Source organism: Bos taurus, chromosome 29 (assembly GCF_002263795.3).
Source record: "Bos taurus isolate L1 Dominette 01449 registration number 42190680 breed Hereford chromosome 29, ARS-UCD2.0, whole genome shotgun sequence".
Lineage (NCBI taxonomy): Eukaryota > Metazoa > Chordata > Mammalia > Artiodactyla > Bovidae > Bos > Bos taurus.
Window position 1 is genome coordinate 40,124,909 of NC_037356.1, and position 19,009 is coordinate 40,143,917.

At 58.9% G+C, this 19,009-nt stretch overlaps 1 protein-coding gene across 2 annotated transcripts in view; it reads left to right on the forward strand.

Moving 5' to 3' along the window:
- DAGLA (diacylglycerol lipase alpha) overlaps positions 1–19,009 on the forward strand; it is a 66,456-nt gene that overhangs the window by 209 nt on the left and 47,238 nt on the right. Inside the window, exon 1 of one of the 2 annotated variants that reach the window (XM_005226930.5) lies at positions 1–19,009. This exon is cut by the window's right edge and continues 17,324 nt beyond it. The exons of the other annotated variant lie outside the window; for it this stretch is intronic. The gene's annotated coding sequence lies outside the window, so the exon portion shown is untranslated. 2 annotated transcript variants of the gene reach the window in all.

The following is a 19,009-nucleotide window of genomic DNA, read 5'->3' on the forward strand; positions in this document are numbered from 1 at the left end:
GGGCGCGCGATGGCCCGCCCGACGGGTCCGCAGGCGGAGGTGCGGCTGCCGCGCGCGCCCGTGACAGGTGTGGGATCCGTGGAGCCCCTGGCACCGATGTGGGAAGGGTGACACCCGTGGCGTGGGCGTGGGCAGCGTGGGTCTGGCCCGAGCAGCGTGGTTTTCCTGGCACGGGTGTCAGAAAGAGACTCACCCCCACCTTGGTGTGGTGGTGGCCGCCCAGGTGTGAGGCGGGCGCAGCCCTCTGTGCGGGCAGGTGATGGGCAGAGCAATTGGACTCGTGCTGGGGTGGCGGTGGCCAGCTGGTGGGCGCATGGTGGTGCCCCCGGCAGGGGTGTGAGGAAGTGCTCTCATTAGTAAGGTGTCCAATGGTTCTGGCCTTGAGATGGTCTGGAGTGATGGCACCCGGGGCTTGAAGAATTTGTGTCCTCAGCATGGCAGGAGTTGCTGGCCGTGACTGTGAGAAATGGCCCTGGCACAGCATAGTGCTGGGGCAGCCCGGCCCTACGAGGGGAGAATCCGTGGCCCTCAGACCCTGGTGGACGGGCAGGGTGAATGCCTGTCCTCCCACTCTGGGTATGATGAGGGGTATTGCTTCTGGCACAGAGATCCACCTTTAACGTCTGCTGGGCACACTAGGGACTGAGAAATGCAGAAGTCTGGGAGAAGGTTGGTATCCTTTAAATGGACATGGAAGAGAGGTACCAGGAGATGCTTCTACTTTGAAGACCCTGATGGTGGCCCAGACAGAGACCTCTCTAGGCGCTACCATCACCCTGGGCTCATGAATTCATCCAGCTTTGGGGAAGAGGGGAGGGGTGGGTGGTTCTCAGCTCTGCTCTCTATCTCTGAACATGTGTCCTGAGACATTTGCAGGGCTGAGAGGTGGGCCATGTTGGTGGGCAGGGGGAGGCGTAGGGCTCCAGCCATCTGTGGTTCCCGGGCCCTGCCTTTTCCTTGGGGTGATGGTGTCCGTGATGCTCAGAAGCCTTTGGGTCCAGAGGATCATTTGGAGCATGTTTGAAAAACGAGTCTGCAGCCACCAGGAGTGTTGTTGGGGTTGCTTCTGCCCTCACCGATCCTTCGGGAAGCCCTAGGTGAGGGTCTCACTCAGCATCACATATGCCCTACTTCACAGAGGGGCAATTTACAGACCCACCCCCACCCCACCCGCAGAGGAGTCTTAGGATGTGGGAGGAAATTGTTAGGTCTTTATGGATCTCTTGAGGAAGTGGAATCGCAGGAGAAGAATAAATGAGGCTGGGCCTTTAGGAGTCCAGAAAGACCAGGCTGAGGGTATAGGAGACTAGGGTGGGGCTGGCAACTCATTATCCCAAGTGTGTGCTTGGAGATGCTGCTGAGGTTCCTCAAAGCTGGAGTGTTGTCCGGTGCATTTGGAGCCAGAAGACTTGAATTCCAGTCTCGCTGGTGTGACCTTGAACAGGTGACTTTACCTCTCACAGCCACATCGGAAGGTGGTCACGGAGGATGAAAGATGGTGCCCACAGAAACCCTTTGTGAAGACCTGTCCAAGGGTCAGGGATTATCCTCAGGTGAAGAGACCAGGGCCGGAGGCCGAGGAGATGGAAGCATGGAATGTGAATGGGGAGGAAGGGCCTGTCGTAGGGAATTAGAAGCCCTGAGCGTAAAGGCTCCTGGTGGGGAAAGTGGGATCTGTTGACATTGTGAGTCAGCTGCTGAGCTGGAACCAGGCCCCAGGTCTCCTGAGGACGGTCCGAGCGTGGCCGCAGCCACTGGAGAGCCCTGCAGGAGTGGGCTGAACAAGAGGAAGCCCTTCACCAGGGCTGCAGACGCGCCTGTGGCCGCGCAGGGCTGGGAGGTGTCTGTGGCTGGCAGATCTGGGGTACCCGGGTGGGAGCAGGACTTGGACGTGTGTGTTTTCTCTTGAGAATTTACTTTGGCTCCTGGTTCAGAGGATGCGAGTGGGCAGCAGCCACATCCGTGTTTTGGGGGGCCGTGGCCTTAAGAAAGCCAAGTGGGTCAGAGTCACCAGAGAGGAGACGGGGCGGGGTGGTCCTGTGACGGAGGTGGAGGCTGGATGGCAGGAGGCTGGGGCCCATGAGGGGTGCCGGGGGCAAGGAGAAGGGATGATGGACACCCTCAGAGCGGGCCTCTTGAGAGCAGACAGGTGTAGCAAGAATCCCCCAGGACCCACTTCTGCCTGAAGGGCCGACCCAGGTGGAGAAGATGAGTGAGGGTGGCTGCCAGGGTCTTTACTTTCTGCCACTGGGGCCCAGTTACTAATAATGGGCTGCAGAGCCTGAAATACATCCCCCATGGCTCAAAAGCTTCACACTGGCAGGCCAGATTCCATGAACCCAGGCCCGTTTCTCCAGCATTCCATAGGAGTATCTGCTGTAGCCAGCAACCCGTTTCACAAGCTTGGTCCCCGAGGCAGAAAGTTGTTGCCCTGTGTCCACGCTGCAGTGTCACGGCACGAGTGGCGGAGGAGGACACATCCTACCAGGCCCCGGATGGTCAGCTGACTTGTCCAGGCCAAGGACCGGCACTTCCCAGGGGTCGCCACCTGGACACCGCCTGGTGCTTCCTCAGCCACTTGTTTGCAGGTCATTCTCGGGGTGCCCCCCGAGGCCTCTTTCGCTGCCTCCCCAGGAGTTGCCAGCGCTTCAGCTCCTGCTTGGAATGCTGTCCTAGTGAGAGTCCATTAAGAGGAAGCCTCAGGCCTCCCCGATGTGAATATTGAACGATCATGTCCTTTAAGCACACCCGCCACACCTCTGCCTATCCTGATTGGTGGCTCAGCCTTGTGGTTTGGGGATACATAAGCCCTTTGCAGCCACCCCTTGCCATCTGCCTGGGAGGCTGGGACTCTGCACAGGCGAGCTGGGTGGCAGGTGGGGGAGATAGGAGAAGCCAACGGGTGGACCCAGCCTCTGTTGGCCCGAAGCAGAGCAGGGCTGTCTTGCAAGTCCTCAGGGTTTGAGGCCACCAGGAGCCCCACCAGTCACCACCACCCTTTGTCATAGTTTTGAGCAGATTCCAGCTAGGGGGAGAGAACTGGTAACATAGGAGTGGCCATCGAGGGCTCTCTGGAGCTGAGGTTTTTTTCAACTCTGGTCCTCAGTCCTATTCCCATTTCTTTGTCCATGTTTCTCCAAAAGTTGCTTAACTCAGCTCCTGGCAACCTTTCCACCTCAGCTGCCTCGTAAATCATGGTGCCCAGCTGCTCAGCTGCAGGGGTGCCAGGGGATCGGGCATCTCTGGACAGAGGCTTCTAGGCTACAGCTGAAGGCACAGACCCTCCCCACAGCCCCTCTCTCCAGGACCAGAGAGGGATCCCACTCAGGGTTTAATCACCTGTTGGCCAGTGCTCCATCTGAGTTCAGTTTCTCCCTGGAATTGCTGTGTCTTACACCCAGGAGGGGCTTCCCTGGTGGCTCAGTTGGTCAAGAACCTGCCTGCAATGTGGGAGACCAGGGTTTGATCCCCGGGTCAGGAAGATCCCCTGGAGAAGGGAAGTGCAATCCACTCTAGTGTTCTTGCCTGGAGAATTCCATGGACAGAGGAGCCTGGAGAGCTACAGTCCATGGGGTTGCAAAGAGTCAGACTCGACTGAGAGACTAACACACATACCCACACACTCAAGTGGACCAGGCATGTGGCGCTGGGGAATTCTCAATGAACATGCGGTCAGAGGACAATACATCTTCTAGCGCCGTGGAGCCTTGGATATTGTGGGATGTGGTTACATCCCAGCGGGCATGGCTGAAGGCTGTTTATCTTGTCCTTTTTCCTTTCTGATTCCGACTTTGGCTGCACGGGATCTCTGGTGGATGGGGCACTGGATGTGTTGGCGGGGAGGATGCAGGAAACTGTCTTCCCCGTGGGGTCCTCTGGGCTGCTGGGAGAGGGTTCCGGGGAGGTGATGTGGAGGGGAGTGGTGTGGCCACCGTCGAGGGCCAGGGGCAGGAGTACCCGGCTCCTCGGCAGGATCGTGGTGGAGACGGGCAGGGTTGGGGCCGTTCCCGCCGGGCAAGTGCACGTGTGCCAAGCCGCGTGTGCCCGTAAGCAAGTGTTTCTGTGGGAAGTGAGGGCTGAGCCGGAGGAGCGCCTGGTGGCGGGGGAGCCCGTGGGCTCCTGTGTCTGGCTGGCCTGGTGTCAGTGGGTGTGCGCGCTGGGGTGTTGCTGAGCCCCAAGAAGCAGGAGAGAACAGTGGGAGGCGGGGGGAGGGGTCGCCTTCCAGCTCGGGGAAGGGGAGCTTAACGTCTCAGTGTGATTCTTACAGGAGCAGCTTTTCTGCTTTCTCAGTATTCCTTAGAAGGAAGCCCAGGCTGGGGGGAGTGGTTCCAATGCCCATATGTGTTCGCATAACGCCTGCTTCCGCCTCCTCCCCAAGCCCCTGGGGAAGTCAGCCAGGGACAGTCCACCCAGGTGACAGAAGAGAGCAGCACAGCCCATGGGCCTTAGGACTTGGGACTCTGGGGTCAAACAGACCCAAGTTCAAATCCTGGTGCCTCTCTACACCTCAATTTCCCCATCTGTAAGATGGGGACAGTAGAACCTCCCACAGGGAGCAGGGATTGTAAGGACCGCATGCCTGGTGAGTGGAGGGATCCCAGTGGTGAGAAGCACACTCGGTAAGTGCTTCTGCTCCTGCATTCGGGATCTTTCCCACAAAACAAGCAGCTTCATCCTGATCTGCATATATTAGCACCAGGGGAGACGCAATAGGTTATGTCCCTTTTCTTGATGAGGAGAAATTAGTTCCACCCTACCCTCGGCATGGTTGGAATCTGGCATATCTGTCAATAGAATCATACTCAAGATAACGTTGTGGCCCCTGGCATATGTTCCCACTCCGATGGAGCTGATGGTTATTTCTTGAGCACCTTCTGAGACCTGGAGGTCAGTGAGAGCCACGAAAATGAAGTGGACATGCGTGCATGTATGCTCAGTCATGTCTGACTCTTTGCGATCCCATGGACTGTAGCCCACCAGGCTCCTCTGTCCATGGGATCTCCTAGGCATGAATACTGGAGTGGGTTGCCATTTCCTACTCCAGGGGACCTTCCCCACCCAGGGACCAAACCCGCATCTCCTGCGTCTCCTGCAATGGCAGACGGATTCTTTACCACTGAGCCACCGGAGAAGCCAAAGTGGCCATACCAGCACCTATAAGGTATGGAATCTGGTGTTTACAACCTATTGAGAAGCTACGAGATGGACCTAGAGGTCTCCACTGTAACATCAAGAGGTGGGTGCTACCGGAGGTCAAAGGAGAGAGAGCGACTCAAACCATGGAGATCAGGGGAGACTTAAGTGGCTGTGGCCTTTAACCTGGGCCAGCCAGGTGACTGTAGAGGAAATGGCAGCAACAGGGGATATGGCTGAGAAAGCGAGGGGCTGACCTTTTGTGGTCTGGCTTGACCGTGGGAGCAGGAAATGGAAGAGATAAAAGGTAGAGAAGTGAGTTGGGGCTGGGTCCCCAAGAGCCACAGCCGTGAGGCAGAAGGTCCGGTCCTTGAATATGGCAGTCACCACAGTGTTCTGAGCGGAGTGTGCCGGGAAGAGGTGTTGTTGCAGGTGCCAGGGACCCAGGGGCTGGGGAGCAGGAACGGGGAGGCTGGTACCCAGGCAGTGGCTGCCCTTGGGAGGCCGGGAAGGTGGAGACCACGAGGTTTGTCACTTTGGTCAGTAAGAGGGGGGGCCTGGGGCAGAGCCTCTTCTGGGACTCAGATGCGGCTCCCACACTTGCCTTCCAGCTGCTTTGACTTGGTGGGGAGGAGGTTCCAGGTTGGGGGTGCAAACAGGAGGCTGTCGGGGATGCCCTGAAGGAGGCTGTGCTCCTTCATCCCCGAGCACCCACCAAGGGGGCTCTAGTTCCTCACATTTCTTGCCAGGTGTCTGATCATTTTCTCACCACATTACCCCTTGAAGTTTTGCCTGCCCGAGTTCAGCCCAGGAGGTTACTATTCTGGGAAGTTTCATCAGAAACCCTCTTGGCGTCTGAGAGCTCTCTGAGTTGGAGGCTGGGTGGGAGGAGAGCTGGGCTTAGCTTCACCTGCGTTTGGGGAGCTGCTCCTGAGGACCAGCTCCTCCACCTGGAGATGGCCGTGCTGCAGAGCCTGCAGGCCGGGGACAGGAGGGTGGGCCGTGCTGTGTAAGGTGAGGCAGTTTACGCCCCAAAGTGGCCCCTTGTCCTTGCCTTTCCCGGAGCCATTTAATTAATTTATGATTGATGTTCCTGGACTTCCTTGAGGTTAATTTATTATTGATGTCTCTTCATTATATACAATCCGCCCTGCACCTCCCAGCACGCGGCGGCTCCCTCTGGGCAAGCCTCACGTGGGGTGAGGTCGGTGAGGCCGCTCCTCTGGCTCCCTGCCCCCACCCACCTTAGGGCCAGAGCCCCACCCTCGGCTCTTGCCAGACCCTTTCAGGTTTGAGGGGTCGGGAGGCCTCAGGGCATCTGTCTCCAGGAGCCTTTGCTCAGCCACCAAATAACAGTAATAATAACAATAGTTTCCATTTTGTGAATGCTGGGAACTCAACCTGGGACAGCATATAGCACAGAGAGAATCCCACTTACTCCTTGTGATAAGTATCCCTCTACTTGTCCATCCCTCTCCACTCGTGTCTTATAGGAGGCTCAGAGAGGGTGAGTTACCTGCCCAAGGACACACAGCAAGTAGGTGGGAAGCCAGGGCTTGAGCCCGGGACCTTCCCCTCTCCTCCCTGAGCCCTGCCTCTCCTTCAGGCCCACACAGTGCCCCCATCTACTGTGATGCCTTTCTTCCCCACCCCCCGGCCATCGCACACCAGGACTGTACTACGTGATGCGGTCAGGGGTTGGAGCACAGGCGCCCTTCTGAGTGTGTGTTGTTAAACGTTCATGGCTTGTTCCCCTCACTAATGCATGTTCTCACTAAAGACTAAAAATGATGGCAAATAGCACTTACCGAACACGCCAGGCGCCATGCTAAGCACTTTTCATGCATTAGCTCATTTAATCCCCATGACCACCCAAGAGGCAGGTGGTATTAACCCGTTTTATAGGTGAGGTGTGGAAATGTGCTCTACGTGGTCGGCTGACAGAGGGCAGAGCCTCCTGTACTCCAGCAGCCTTGAGATACAGGGTGCTGGCCTCATGCTCCCGTAATTATCTCCTCTCTCCATCTCCCCTGGCCTGTTTATCTGATATCTGTGTATTTATCCAGCGGCCTCAAACCTTTTGCATGTCTGGTTTGATATGTTGGCCTGTGTTGGATGGGACCAGGAGCACCCATTCCAAGGGTCCCAAGATGGGTGATTTTAGGGAGACAGCAAAGCAGGTCGTGGGTGCCAGGCTTGGATCCTGCCTCTGGCTCTGCTGGGCAACTTCAGATGAGTCATTCAGCCTTTCCAAGCCTCAGTTGCCCCATTTGTATAACAGCAACAATGATATTTACTCTGTCTCCTTCTCTGGCTGTGCCCATGCTCAGAGGCAATGCTGGGTGGGAAAGACACTCTGCTGGTCAGGGGTTAGAATTGCTTGTGTGTGAGATTCAAAGCTTCAGGACCTGGCATGAAGGCCAGGAATGCTTATGACTGGGCATGCATCCGGGCCAGGGATCTACACCCACGCTGTGAGCTGCCCGCACAGACTAGTGAATTCTGTGGTTTACCAGCTGGAAGGCCTTGCTTGAGGACCCTCCTGGGCCAAGAGCTGGTCAGGAGGTCCTCAAGGGGGCCAGGCCCCAGTCTGGTGTCCCAAATGGCTGACCAGCGTGCCTGGGTCCTTTGGAGGCCACCCCACCTGCCCTGGGGCCTTCGGTCATGTGGAAGTGCACGGGGCCTGCCTGGAATTCGGACCTCACCACACATCTTGTCTGCCACTTGCCCGGGCAGCCTGACCAGATCACTTCAGGCAGGTTCAGTGCGGACAGAGGATGGCTCACCATGCCACCCTGGAGTACCTCCCCTCACCCCTCCAAGTATGCGGAAAGCCCGCTGGAGAGGTGAGCCCCACGTCTGCTCCAGAAGGCGGTGAGACCGTCAGCTTCCCGATGGCAGGCTTCCCAGGGCGTTGGCTAGAAACCCTCTGCTTTCTCATCAGCTTTACTCCGAGCATGTCTCAGCGCTGGACTGGGTCTGGGGGCAAGGTTGGCGGTGCTCCCCTGGGCCCCAGGGAGGAGGGCAGAGGCCTTAGACTGTGGCAGGGGTGAGGCCCGCCTGGCATGGCCGTTGGAAATCTGTGGCCGGGTTGCAGCGAGGTGACGGCTGGTTTCATTTCCCAAGTTTCCGCCCTCTGCAGGCGGGGATTACATCAGACTCTACTTCAGAGGAGCTCTACACTGCCCTGGGCCAGCTGCCCCGCTGCAGCTTCGGGCTGGCCCAGGTCCTCCCGGCAGCCCTGGGCCCAGCGGACCGTCCTGGCCTCTGTAGTCTCATTGGACATGCTGCCTCCTGGTTGGCACTGCCCACCTAGCCCGCTCGGCCCGGCCAAGCCTCCCAAGACCACGCTGCCCCTCTTATTCTTCCAATCACCCAGCTCCGATTCATTCTCTCTTTAAAGTCAGTGTAACATAGGCCTGTGAACATGGACTTTAGCATAAAGCTCCATTCAAGTCCACTGCTATGTGGGCAAGCCCCTCAACTCTCAGAGCCTCAGTTTCCTCGTCTCTAAAGTGGGGGGGGGGTGTCTAGTGGAACACAGCACACCGGGCAGCTGTTGGGATCAAATGAGATGCCACCTCTTTGGACATTCTGCTCAATGCCAGGAGCACTGTAAATGTTACCTGCCGTCCACTCATCTGTCCCCCCAGGGGACCCTCCGCAACTTTCATGAGGCTGCATCTTGCAGCCAGGCAACCCTGGCGCTTCTCAGGGCTGGCAGTGACCCGCCGGCCCTCTGGCATCCAACCCTGTTCCCACCCCAGCACTCTCCGAGGTGGCCCATCCCTCTTGGTTCCTCTCCTAGTTTGGTTTCCTTCCCTTTGGCGCCTCTTCCATCCGGCTGCCTTTTTTTCTTTTTTCTTTTTTTTCATCCACCTTTTCCTCCCCTGAGGTTTCTGGGAGAGGCCAGTCTTTCCTTAGAGAGTCTCTGACCCCTTTGTGCCAAGGGGCCGTCCCCCCGCCCCTCCCCCTCCCCACGACTGTGGGAAGATGGACTGTGGGTGGGACTGTGCACCCCAAGCATGGGGGTCATGACTTGGACTCACAGCCAAGAACGCTGGTGACCTTGACAAGTCCAGAGTCCCATCCGGTCCTGTCCAGCCCTGGGAGCCTGTCGGTTGGGGCAGCCTCTCCTGCGACTGGAGGAGGCCAGCCTGCGCGGCCACAGCAGTGCTTCCTGAGCCAGCAGACCCTGCTTCATCCTCCTGGGTTCTGGGCACTTGTGGAAGGAGAAGGGGAGTCAAGCCCGGGGTCCTGGAGCCAGAAAATCCAGCCACATCTGGAGTCTCTTTCCTCCTAGGAAGTCAAGGAATGTTTCTCAAGAGGTGGCTTCAGCCTCATACCTTTGAGAGAACTTGGTCTTCCGCCCGACACCGTCCCTGGGACCCAGGCCAGTCTGCAGAGCCAGGAACAGCCCCGCCACTTGTAAAACTCCCATCCACCCGCTCTCAGGGACCCTGGTCAAGCAGCTACTGCAGGCCAAAGTTCCGTGCCTGGAGCTGGGAGTAAGCTAAGTTACCACCGCTTCCTCAGAGAGTTCCCAGGTTAGGGCCGGATACATAAACAGACAATGTAACAACGGCAACAAAGAGCCAAGAATCCTCTCCCTGCTGGGTACACCTTCCTCAGTGCTCTGTCTGCCCTTAACTCATTTAATGCGAAGAACAGACACAGCTCTGGTGCAGTGGGCGCTCACCCAGTTCTGTGCTGGGACCATGCCCTGGGAGGGAGGCATGTGCGTTTGACAGCTGAGGGGCGGGTTGAGGATCTCAGCTTCCTTAGAGAACTGAAGAAACCTGCTCAAGGCCGTGTGTTTGCAGCTGGCCAGCTGGGGGACCCCCATTCATCTGGCCCCTGCTCTCGGGTTGGGGGGGAGCGGCGGGAGGTGTTCATTCTTGCTCCCCGACCTGGTATCGGGTTGGGGGACCCCTTGAGCCCCAGGAAGGACAGGTTCCTACAAAAGGAAGACCCCCAGAGCCACCCTATTGCTGAGAGGACCAGCCTCCCATCTCCTTTGTCACTGCCCACGTGTGGGCCCGTCCGTGGCTCAGACCCTGTGCCTTGGCAGGCCGCTTGGGGGGGCTTCCACTCACCCCCACGCCCCCTGCCAGCCTTGCTGAGCTGCTGCAGATTGTTCTCCTTGTCGCCTGCCTGCTCCACCGTGCGGCGTAATAAATGGCTAACAGAGGGCCCCCATTCTCTGGGACCGCCTTCTCCATTTCTTGGCCCCTTCAGAGAACCTGATACCCCCCTCCACCCCAGGTGAACCCTATTCAGCAGGCTTCCGGCAGTGGTAACTAAGCCGGGCGCCCAGCCCACCACCTGCTCAGTACTTTATAAAAGTTTAACCTTAATGGTGTAATGAACTCCCATCATAAAGCGGCTGGAGCAGTGCATCCTGAGATGTATAAATTACAGGCGCCTCTGAAGTTGTAATTGGAAATGGCAGCAAGGGGAAGGTTGAAAGGGGCCAGCCTCATTGGGCTGAGCACAGATATTCTCTGCTGCCTTTCAAAAGGCACACAGAGCTGAGTCTGGCTGCGAAGAAAGAATGTCCTCAGACCAAACTGAGCTCCTGGTAGCTCCACCCCAGTTCCCGCTTCCTGCCCCCCCAACCCCCGACCGAGTCCACAGAGCCTGTAGGTTTCAGGAGGCGCAACCCCCACCCAGACCGGGGCCACCAACACAGTGGGCCCAGAGGGAAGGATGTGGGCGTGGACACAGCAGACAGCCCACCCCCCAGCCCCGCCTGCATTTCCCGGGGAGCACTTCTGAGCAGTTGGGTTGACTCCCCTGGTCTCTGAGGTCTCACCTCTTGCCATGATTGTGGGGCTTGAACAGAAAACTGCAGGGGGTGTTGAGAGTTGGAGTGAGGAACCCGGGCTCTGGGGCTGGACTGTCCGGCTTCCTGTTGCAGCCCCTGCTGGTGGCACTTGGGAGACCTTAACAATGTCACGTAACCTCACAGCTGCAGAATCTTGGCTGTAAAATCAGGAATTGACCTGCATCAGAGGAATATCAGAAGGATGACACGGGATGACGGGGTTCAGGTCTCAGCAAAGTGCCGCTTTAGGGACTTCCCTGGTGGTCCGGTGGTTGGGACCCCACGCTTCCACTGCAGGGGTCACGGGTTCCATTCCCGGCTGGAGAACTAAGATCCTGCAGATTCCCTCTGAGGCCGAGTGGGGCCCAGACCTGCCCCCTGGGACGAGGCTCTCGGACCACACCTTGAGCAGCTGGGGCAGTGTTCAGGCCCTCAGAAGTGCTCGCTCAGTGCCTGCTGTGACTGCCCTTCCAGGCACGGTGCCCAGCACCTGCACTTGCCCACTACACTTGCTCACAGTGCCCACACCAGTTTAATTTGAGTGCTTCTGAGTGTGGCCCATGAACCAGTGGCAACGCCTGAAAACAGGTTAGAAAGGTCAGAATCTCAGGGCGCCCTTCCCCACCCCCCACTAAATCAGAATCTCCGGAGGGGGGCCCAGGACTCTGCAGTTCGAGCAGCTCTGAGGTGCCTCCTCGGCTCACTCGGGGAAGAGAAGCATGGCTGGGCCTCATCCTCTCCAGGAGGGCATCTCTCAATGCCAGGAAGCTCACCCAGCCTCAGAATCGCCTGGGGTTGACCTTGATGGCCTTGATGGGCTCAGCTGTAGGCTCCTGGGCCCTACCTTGGACCACCAGCTTTCATAATGCCTGGTGGGGCCTGGGAACCTGCATTTACCCACCTCATCTCTGCCTATTCAAGTTTGAGAGTCACTGGAAATCACTCTGAGAGTGGTGTAGAAGGGCAAGACCCTTGTACCCACCTCCCCACACTTCACACAAGGCTCTGCCTCTGCTGGGGGAGAAAGGACGCTAGATGGGGGTCAGGAGCCCCCAGTAGCCAGCACCATCCCACCTGGGGCCTGGAGCAGCCCATCCTTGGGTCCAGCTGTGGGGCTTTTCTCACAGCGAGAAGGGGAAACAGCCTAATGGCCACCAGTAGGAAACTGGTTGAATAGACTCACATAGTGCATGCACGTGGACTGCTGTACAATAATGAGGGGAGATTGGGCTAGAAAAATGTTTAATGAGAAATATTCACCTTCTTTGGCTCAGTAAAAAAAAAAAAATGTGGCAGGTACAGAATGATCCTGTATTTGAACAGGCAAGAATGACTACACAGATCTTAATAGTTAATAATTGTCCTGGAGGGATCTTGGATGATTTCTGTTTTTTTGTTTGTTTCTGTTTTCTATGGAGAACATGTACTTTGTGATAAGAAGGAAAAAGAAGGATAGGTAATCATGTCTGGTCCAGGGTCCTTAGGCCACAGGCGCCAGGAGCAGCCCGGGACCCCCAGAACAGTGTCTCTCTTGCTCAGCCTGCCTCCCCGGAGTGTCCTTCACCGTGGTCTCTTCCCTTCCCCTTCAGGCTGTGCCCAGTGTTCCCCAGTCCTTCCCACTGTTTCTCCCACTTTTTCACTTCCTCCTGTCTTTAAGTCTTCCTCTGATGATGGGAGGGCACCTCCTCCTCTTTACACAGGAAGAATGAGTGGGGAGGAGACAGCCAAGCAATGGGAGGCCCCCCGCCCCCTGGCTTGCAAGCCTCAGGGGACAGACTTCAGTTTTCATCAGGGCATCATCTAGGAAAAGCCTGAGCCTAAATTCCAGAGTCTAGGCACCTAGAATGTGCTCAAGAAGTAACCGTTGAAATGAACGAGTCTTGGAATGAAGCCAGGGACAGCACAAGGGCCCACAGCTGTGTCACCTCGGGTAGATCAGCGTACCTCTCTGGGCCTATTAGAGTCTTCACCACTAAGACTCAGGGACTCTTGAGCTCTGATTTCCCTGGGCCCTTCCAGCTCTCATCTCTGGTGAGTCACATACCTTCCCACTCTCGCTCCTTTCCCTGGTTTGGAAGCAGTTTGTGCTGTCCAGGAAAATCTCACCTGTCCGTTCTGGCTGCCCAGTGAGACTTGTGCAGAAGCAGCTGCTCGGGGCACGGCCCTCAAGGCGAGGGTGAAGGGAGGAACAGGAAAGAGGGAGACCCGTGGTGCTGGGAAAGCCACCAGTAGTCGAGGGCTTGAGAGTATCCGAGCGTTTCTGGATCTGATACTGGCCTCCCACGAGCCCTCCTCCATCACCTTTGCCCTGCCCGTGGTTCGATGTCATTTTTCATCTCCTGCCCAGAGCTGCCTTTATCCCAGTGCCTCTTGCCTGGCTTTGCAGCTGAGACTTTGTTTCCATCAGGCCCCAGCAGCCCCAAGTCTCTACCTTGTGAGCTGCTGTTTTCCAGTGAGCGCCTCAGTGGAGAGAAGGGTGGGAGAAATCCATTCAAGCCGTTTGCTTTAAAGACATTTCAGTAAACTCATGGGATTTGTGGTCACATCGCTTCAGTGCTCTTTGAAAGAAATGGATGGGTTTCTGGGTCTCTCCCTTCACCAGCTTCCCTGCCTGGCAGCAACCCAGAGGCCCGAGTTGGGAGCTAGCCCTGATGCTCAGCCCAGAGCACCTCCAGGGCAGAGGTGAGTGTGGCAGGCTGAATGCTGAGGCTGTGTTTGCCCCCCAGGGGTTCTGGGAGGCTAGTGTGTATGGGCACAGGAGAAGGGGGAGGACAAGAGTGACAAGTGCCTACCCCCTCTTTCGGCCTGGTGGTGAACTCCTACTCAGCATCAGCACCCAGCTCGAAGCCTTGTCTGTCTTGCCTTGGGCTAAGCAGCTGTCCTCGCTGTGGGGTCCCTGGCATTAGAGCCCTGTATTCACTGATCCGCGTGTGGGTGTCCTCATCATTCTGCACCGTGAGCTCCTCAGGGTTGGGGCTTGTCACCTTCACGTTCACAGCTCCTAGGCTCCTTCTTAAGATCCCATTGAGTGCATTGGCTGGGGCGGGGCAGGGGCGGTGTCAGCTTTCCCACCCCTGGTCTGAGAGCCCACCTGAGGCAGAGGGTCGAGCATACTCAGAACATCTCCCTGCCCTCACCTGGGTCCAGAAATGGTCCTCCCTGGGCAGGTGTCAGGCTGGGAGGGAACGGAATAACGGAGTGGGCGGGGTCGACAGTGAGGCACCCGCTAGGCAGGATCTTGCTCAGTGGGGCCCCCCCACCTTGGCACCCTCAGGCGACCGGCAGCAGTGAGGTGGCCGCTAACCGGTCTGGCGGGTTTGTGGGGACCTGGCTGGGTTTCTTGAGGGACAGGACGTCCTGCTGGGAGCAGGCTTTGTGCCCGTCCTCTCTGGCCTCCCTGCTCAGGCTGCTGGCCTTGCTCTTCGCTTTGCTCTGCCTCGTTTTTCCTGGACAGAGCCTTGACCCTGCCCTTCCTGGAGACCAGGACAGCTTGTGGTGGGGGTGCCCAGGCAGGAGACCGGCCAGGGCCCCCCAGGGATGAGGGAGAGATACCGAGGATACCAGGAACGCGCTCTGGAGATACCGAGACCCCTGGAAGCAGAATACCCAGACGCCGGGGTGATGGGTGCTGGGCTGGAACTGGCGGTGGCTGTGGCGACCCTGCTCCCGCCTCCTTCCTGACTGATGCACCAAGGATGAGAGACCAGAGCCCTGAAGAGGCCGCAGAGCATGGCCCAGGCCCAGAGCTCCCGTAAAGCTTTTCTGAGCAGTCACTCCTCCCTGCCCTGCAGCCAGGCTCCCATCTCAGGGAACAGGGCTTGGGGGTGGGGAGCCTTTGGGGTGTTCCTCTCGCCCTGCGCTGGGAGGGGCTGGGCGCCCTGCTCCGGAGGTGTCAGCGGAACTGTCACCCAGCGGTGGGTGCGGGCGCTGGGATTCCCCTGGCTGACTCACTCACCCCGGCCTGCCTGTGCCTCAGCCCAGGCGGGAGCCATTCGTGAAGGTGTCGCTCACTCGGAGGGTGTCCCGGGAACCAGGGGAGCTGGGGCCGAGGGGCCCTGGGCGGCTGGGGGCAGATTTGCCCACGGAGTCCTCAGGCCTCCCCAGACCCCAGCACCCAGCTGCCTCTCCCCCCACAACCCCGACATCTCGGCCAAGCACAGGGCTCCCACTTTCCAACACAAGGGGAGCCTTGAGGCCTCGGGGGTCCTGAGCCGGGGCCTGGCTGCTCCCTGCCTCCCTGAAAGATTCCCCCCAAGGGCGATGAAATGCCTTCCCTCCGGAGAACAGAGAAGCCATTGATTCCCTTGATCCGCCCAGGCACTTCAGAGCCAGGGTGACCCGGTGGGGACTGAGAGGCAGGAAGTGGGGCCAGGGCGGTGACCCAGCCTGGAGGCCAAGAGCCCCTGGAGAAGGAGAGAAAACTGCAGGCTGCCCCCCAGAAGAGTTCACACAAGCCGGTGCACGATCTCTGGGCCCACAGATGCCCCGCGGAGCCCGTCTTCAGACCCTCTGGCCACCGACTGCCTGTGCTGCCCTCCAGAGAGCAGGCAGCGGGATGGAGGTGTTGCAATCATGGCATGGGGGTGGGGGGTTGCTGGGGGAGGACCAAGCAGACAGAAATGTGGAGCGCGCGGCTCGAGAGCAGGCCTGTGGGGGCGGCTGCAGCAGGCTGCGTGGGGTGAGCCGGGCTGGGGATGGGATGGGAGGCACAGTTCTGGGTGATTGCCCCAGAAATCCTGCCTTCCAGGTGCCAAAGGGAGGCGGGGGGTCTGTCCCCTGACCTCTCCAGGCTGGAATGGCAGGGGCCGGCAGCCCCCCAACCCCCCCACCACCCCTCCAGGGGCCGGGCTGCCAAGGGCTGAGTGAGGTCCATGGAGGGGCATTCAGAGCCCTGGCACAGTTCAGTCTAGGCGGGCAGGCTTCTCCGCAGCCCACCTGCAGAAACCACCCTCCTGGTCTGGTGAGAGAAGTCGCGGGTGTGGTTGGCCGGGTGCCACGGGGCAGCTCCAGTGTCTCTGGTGAGCGGGCCACCCAGCACCCCTGCAAGCATGCCCAGCCTTGTTGGCCACATGAATCCCTCTGTGAGCAGGCTCTGGGCAGGGCGACCCAGGGGGAGGTCTAGAGCAGGCCTGGGGGCACAGCCAGGAAGACAGGCCTCTTCTTCCCTGGCTCTCAGCTCGGCCCCCACCCCAACCCCCGCCCCGCCGCAGCCTGGGGCACAGAGGATAAGGGAGGCCTGGTCCAAACCGAGATGGGCCCTCGAGGCAGGGCCAGCCCCTTAGCCCTCCGAGGGCTGCTTTCTTTAAAGGCCAGAGGACAGCCCTGCCTGGCAGCCTGCTGAGGCCCCGGGAGCCAGGTCCCAGGCCAGGGTTCATGTCCCCAACCTCCCACTGACCGCAGGTGGCCTGGGGCAGGTCTCCGCATCCTTAACCCTTGCTTCCCTCGCTGAAATGCAGGTGTGTGACTCTGTGGCCCAGAAGGTTCCTTCTCACCCAGATGTTCTCCTGTTGCTCACTGTGCCCTCCAGCTTAGAGAATAAAGGAGGACCCAAGGACCGTCTCCTAATGGGCCTCGGTGGCCAGGTGCCCCACACCCTGGGGCAGAGCACAGGTGCTCTCCTGGACTCTCCACGTCTCCTCCCTCCTCCCTGGGGTGACAGCTGAAATGAGACCGTGGCCACGAGCTCCCAGTACAAGGCCTTCCAGCAGGTCGTCCGGCTCTCACTGAACAGTAGTTGGTGTTGTTTCCTTTGTAATCACGATGTCTGCGATGTTATTATCACTGTGATGGAGTTGTCCTCTCAGAGCCTGCGGGGGGCTCCCTGGAAGAGATGGCTCGCTTCCTGGGCTGGCATCGTCTCCCCCCCACCCCCTGGCCCAGCCTGCTTGAGAAGCAAGAGGTCAGGCGGGGGCAGCTGGAAGGTCTGTGCGGTGGGAGGGGGCCTGGCCCCTCTTGGGCTTGGCTGAGCCCATCGGCGCCCATCTGCGGAGGGGCGGCCGCCCTCTGAGAGTTGGCTGGGAGACCTCCGAGCCGAGGAGTGCGTGTTCTCCAAACATCTTGTTCACAGCAGATGGCAGCCACGACTCCCTTTCTCCCTGCAGTTCCGGCTGCACTTCCCTTCCCTGTGCTCGCCCTCCTGTTAACTTTGCTTTCTGCTTTGGAAGACGGGAGGCAGCCTGCAGCCCCCAAAGCCGCCTCTGACTGTGGGGAAGCTTGATGCACAGGGCGTGGATGGTGTCCAAGCAGAAGAATCCTCGAGCCCCCATCAGCTTTGTGAGGGAAGTGTCTTGCCTAGGTTCCCACACGCTGCCTGAGTCTCTTTGGCCAAAAAGGCCACCGGCGAGATCTCGGAAGAACAAAGGTCTGGGCCCGGATTGATGTTTCTTGAGCAGCTGTGAGGCACCAGGCACAGTCTGGGTGCCGAGGACACAGGCAGAAGGTGCAGTCCTGCCCTCTATGAGCTCCCAGCTTGGTGGGGAACCAGGGTACCTGGGACAGGAATGGAGGGGCACAAGTCGGATCTGCCTCAGGGTTGGCAGGCTTTCGCGGGCTTCACAGAGGAGGGTGTGTTTAGGCTTAGCCCTGGTAGGTTGAGGAGTTCACGGGAGCATAGGATTAGAAAAGGCATCCTATGCCATGAGAATGGCCTGTGCAAAGGCACAGAGGCATGACGAACTCTGATGCTGCAGAGCACTCAACCATGGTGAGTAATAGAGCAGATGAAAGCCAGCTTGTTTCGCCAGCGTGTGCTCTTCAACCCCAGAGTAGGGTCTGTGAGGAGGAGCAGACAGTGACCCTCTGGCTGCTTGTGGGGTGGGGCCAGCCTGAAGCAGAAGCACTGCATGGGGGCCAGTGGGGCCCTCGGCAGCTGGAGGGAATTCTGGGATCTGACTCATGGTTGCCCTGAGTTTGGGGCCAGCAGGAGCATCTCCTGCTGTGGAGCATCCCCTGCTGTAGAGCACCTCCTTCAGGTGGAGGACCTCATTCTGGTGGAGCACCTCCTACTGGTGGAGCATCTTCTGCTAGTGGAGCAGCCCCTGCTGGTAGAGCACCTCCTTCTGGCGAAGCACTCCTCCTGGTGGAGCATCCCCCTACTGGTAGAGTGCATCCTGCCTCAACTGGTGGAGCAACCCCTGCTGGTAGAGCTGTTGTCAGAAGTCTCTCCCAGAGGCTGAGACAAGGGGGCCATGAACTAGCATGCCCCCAGAGGGTGTGGTGCCCAGACTTCCATAGGTGCTGCCCCTCGTTCTGTGACCTGCCCCGGCTTCCCCCCACATCCATGTAGCACTGGACAGAGCCTCCATGAATCAAGACCCTAGTCTATGCCAAACCGTGCTAAGTGCTCCCACATAGGCCTCCTCCCATTTAACCTTCACAAGAGCGGTGCATGTGGGCATTGCCCCAGGTCCCGAGATTTGTTCAGAGTCACCCAGTCAGGAACTGGCCAATGTCCAGGCCCAGGTCAGCCTGACTCCCTGGCAGCCTCCTGCTTGGGGACGTACCCTGTCCCTTGGAGAAGGCTTGGTGTGCAGGGTGGGGTTGGGGTGGCCCGCAGTGTTTGCTTTCCCAGCCCTGCTTTTGCCGTGCCGCCAGCACCTGGCTGACTGTTTGCCCAAGGATCTGCCCTCCAGGAAAGTGGGTGGGACTGGGGGCGGGGGGCGGGCCGTGGCGGACGAGTGGTCCACTGCTTCTGGCATCCAGCTGTTCCGTGTAACCAAGAAGGGCTGCACTGCCCATAAGCACCACACCCTGCAGTCCGACGCTGCCCCAGCAGTGCCTGGCCTCACCCGCCCACAGCATGTGACTTTGCACTGCTGGGCCCGGCATGCCTGGCATGCCAGGGCAGCAGTGGTGGTGGCAGCTGGATGGTCAGCAAGGAGCAGGAGAGGTCCCCAGAGCCCTTGAGTCAGGGCAGCAGCGTGGAGGCGAGGCCTGGCATCAATGGGGCTTTTGTGCGGCCAGGGGCAGAGGAGCATATGGCCTAAGCTGGGAGCATCCCACCGGACACCTCTGTCCCTTCTTTTCCTGGGGCAGCTGCACCTGTCCACG